Here is a 4,139-nt window from a genome sequence, read left to right as displayed (position 1 = left end):
GAATTTTTGGCTTCGATTCGCCCCCTCGTGGACTCACCTGAAAAGAGATGCCCATAAACCCCTATTTATTCTGTGGGACCGCAGCTGCAGAGCCAGACCCATGGACTGCTTCTCCTCTTCCCAAAGAGCTTTTGGGCTCTTTGGGAAATGGGGATGGAGCAAGACCCCACAGCCTAAACCACAGCACCCACAAGGGTGCAAGACATGAAGACTGTTAGCCATTACCATCCGTATTTCATCAGTAACACCACCTCACAGTAAAAATGTCCTCTGCAGAGATGTGATCTGTACCACCACCTCAGTTCTGCTGGTGGGGAAGCAGGGGCTGTGCTAACTCAGGAAGCAGCCATACCTCAGAGATGGGAGACAGAAGAAATGCAGCAACTCCATGTCTGCTCTCAGCCACAGAATATCCTTAAAACAGCACGGTGGAAAACTTTGCTTCTTGGGCAAGGCCTGCATAAGTTGCCAGCTGAAAAGCATACGAGGTTACCTTGGAGCTCAGAAGAGGATGAATGAGTTGAATTAGTCCTAAATCACGGGGCCTAAACTCTGCATGTGAGAGGGCTTTGAAAGAAAGCAAAGGAGCATTTTACAAAAACAGCAGTACAGGATCAGATTCACTGCTTGCTTTAAATAGTAGTTGTAAGTATAAAGCTTAGGGAAAAAGAAAGCATTGAATGTGAACTAAAGCGAAAAAGCTGGAAGGGAGGAAGAGAAGGGAGATGGGTCTGGTTTTATTAGTAATACAGTCCCTAATTATTCAGGACACGTAGTTTTATGTGTTTGTGCTCAAAAACAAACAAACAACCAAAAAAAAAAACAACCCTGATACGAAGTAATTTAGGTGTTTCCATAATCACTCATCTCACAACCTGCTTTGAAAAAAAAATAATTCTGCCTAATGTTGTCTTCCATTGGAGCTGCCCATTGGAGCCATGCCCATTGGAGCACAACTAAAGAAGCAGCTGCCATTGCTGTGCTCTAATCCCAGCAGCTGAGGCAGGTGCATTCCCTTTTTGATACATCAAAATACACCATGGGAAGGTGGTAATTAATGCAAGCAGTGTCTTTCTGGCATGTTCATAGAGAGCAGCGATTGCCACTGCTGGCATCCAGCGAAGCACAGAGCAGCAGCAGCAGCATGCCTGTGCAATGCACTCTGCGTCCCTCACACCTCCACACTGCAAACATTCTGACAATCACTGCGCTCTCCCTGCACAAATGCCAAGCAGAGAAGCAACAAAGGGAACACGTGATTTTGTTCTCCAGCATATTAAGCAGTACTTCTGAGCTAGTAAAGTTAATTCTTCGTGAAATCCAATTGATTCGACAGCAGTTCTTTAGCCCTGACCTCATTTTCTCTCTAATCAATTCCGAGTTATTACCTACTTGAGGAGAGAGTTTAAGACGACAGATGCTACTGTGCCATGACTACTGAAAAACGATGACACCAGCCTTCACATTATCACAGAATCACAGAATCTTTCAGACTAGAAAAGACCTCTCAAATCCCCAAGTCCAGCCCAACCCAACCCACCATGCCCACTGCCCACGTCCCTCAGTGCCACATCCCCATGGTTCCGGAGCATCTCCAGGGATGGTGACCCCACCACTCCATGGGCAGCTGTGCCACTGCATCACCACTCTTTCTGAGAAGAAATTTTTCCTACCATCCAACCTGGGCCTCCCCTGGAGGTGATTATGCCTCCAAAAACCACTGCTCTGAACTGGTGGGTACTACTTGACCGATGACAACTGCAGTTTTAATCACCTGTATTTTCTTGTAATAAGAACAAGCACACGATTTCATGCACTGCTCACAGTGACAGACCTCTAGTAAAACAAAAAGATACTTTTAAAAGCATTCTCCTCTCCCTTAACATAAAAAAGAATAGGCATTGTAAAAAAATATCTTCTGGTATAGAAAACACAGGAGCTCAGTGTATCAGCCACTGAATCCAGACAATTGTTAGTCATTATTTTTTCTTTTAAACAGCTCTGCAGACATCTCCCTTATGGAAGAAGTGACTTTGCTGCACTGAACGACATCTGACTGCAGCCACACGTAGCAATGTACTCAGCATTAGAGATTCAGGAGCTCCGCTTTCCATTCAGACATTCCACAGCCAGGAGGCCTGATTTCCCTCATTTACTGTCCAACACTTGCTGAAATTTCCAGGAAATCTGTATTTATGCAAACTGTGCCAGAGTTACTCCATACAAAGTATTTTCAATTGCACTTTGGAAAGAACTGTGTGGAAACAGCAAAGAAAGAAAACTTTCCACTCTACAACCCAACAATACACCTGAATTTATGAAGGACAAATGCCATTTTGTTGTCTCTCTTTATCAATAATCTTATTTAAATATTTATAAACCACTCACAGATGTTTTTTAAGGAACCTTAAGCTACAAATGTGGCTGAACACAAGAGGGAATTCTAAACCTTTGTGAGGATGTGCGTGTCTTGCTGGGGATCGCAGGCAAGTATAAAAAATAAATGTATAGTAAAAAATAAACGTATAACAAAAGTAATGCATTGGCACAGGCTGCCCAGGGAGATGGTGGAGTCACCATCCTTGGATGTGTTCAAGAAACAGGTAGATGTGGCACTGAGGTATGGTTGGTGGGCATGGTGGGGATGGATGGTTGGACTAGATGATATTAGTGGTCTTTTCCAACCTTAATTATTCTATGGTTCTATAGAAAAACAACCAGCTGCATGAGACCAGCTGGCATCCCACTAGATGGAGCTGTGGCCTCGAGAACACCAGCTAGAAACGTGGAGAAGCCTGTCATTAATCCGAGATGCACGAAAACCACTTACAGAAGTTAGATCTGTTTGCCCTGAGTTAAATTTGTGCCTCACAACAGTGTGCAAAGCACAGGCCTAAGGATGCACTGCGCTCGTGCTCAGTGCAAGGACATCAGCAGCAAACTGATGGTAGGGAGGTAGAAACCATGCTAAGGACAGCAACAGAGGGGATTCCTATTGAGAGAACACCACCACTAGGAACAGAGAATCAACCCACTTTGTAAACGATGCAAACACTTGCTTTGAAATAAAAAAAGGCTGATAACTTGTTTGAAATAACTTCCCAGCTTCAGGGCTTTGGAGTTTTAGACTGGCTAGTGGAGTGGGGAAGGTAGGTGGGAGTTTTTAACTTGCTTTTGCTGAGAGTTATTTGTGACTACACGGCACACTACAGAACGTCTGCAAAATACATGACTTCAACAGAAATCTCAAACATTAATCGACGTCGATAAAACGAACATCCACTGCAAACATATTTGGAAAAAAAAAAGAAAAACAACAAAAAAAAACAGCTCTGCAAGGTGTTCTACTTTGTATCAGAGATGCTAGGAAGTGCTGCAGGCTTTGGGCATGTGCATTTTTCCACAGTGAGCGAACTCCATGCAACTGCCCACTGTAATTCAGGTGAGCCTGGGCAGGTACTGGCCTGTGGAATTTACCAGCAACAAAGCTGAAGAGTTTCATTAAGAAGTAGTTTTAAAAAAAGAAGAGAATGTTTAGGAATGGCAGTCACTGAAAATTGTAGGCTGACCTCACATTTATTCTCTGAAATGCGTATTTCAACAGGGAAAGGAAAAGCTGCTTATCCCGTTGTTTACCCACGAGTAATTATGCCATGATTTAATTTAACTGATCACCTTGACAGCAAGATTACCCCTTTCACCTCTCAGGCCTCAAGGGCATCCAAAAATACAGATTTAGTTTTTATGTTAGAATAGTGCCCGGTACCCTACTCAAAACCAGTTCTTAGCAAACACACACCAGCAATCAGACTGTTAACAGAGGAGCTTGTTTTTAAGTGTCTCAGGGCAGCCAGATCTACAAAGCTTACAGACATCCACCATCTGAGAGATGCTCTGTGAGTACAATTAATGCAATAGGCAAACGCTGTTTCAGGCAGCGTTCGAGTCATAATGAAAACCAAATAAGGAAAACAAGCTAACATATGGAAGACAGGCAACATTAGAGAGCCAACATGAAACACATACCAAGAAGCATTTTGCTTTATGATGATTAAAACGAGAACATCCTTTAAGGCAGATGTGCTGTTCAAAGACAGAACGCTCCATAGGGAGATGCGAAATGAATCACTCACAAAAAG

Source organism: Meleagris gallopavo, chromosome 8 (genome assembly GCF_905368555.1).
Source record: "Meleagris gallopavo chromosome 8, MGAL_WU_HG_1.1, whole genome shotgun sequence".
Lineage (NCBI taxonomy): Eukaryota > Metazoa > Chordata > Aves > Galliformes > Phasianidae > Meleagris > Meleagris gallopavo.
The sequence above is the reverse complement of the archived record's forward strand: the minus strand, read 5'-3'. Positions refer to the sequence as shown.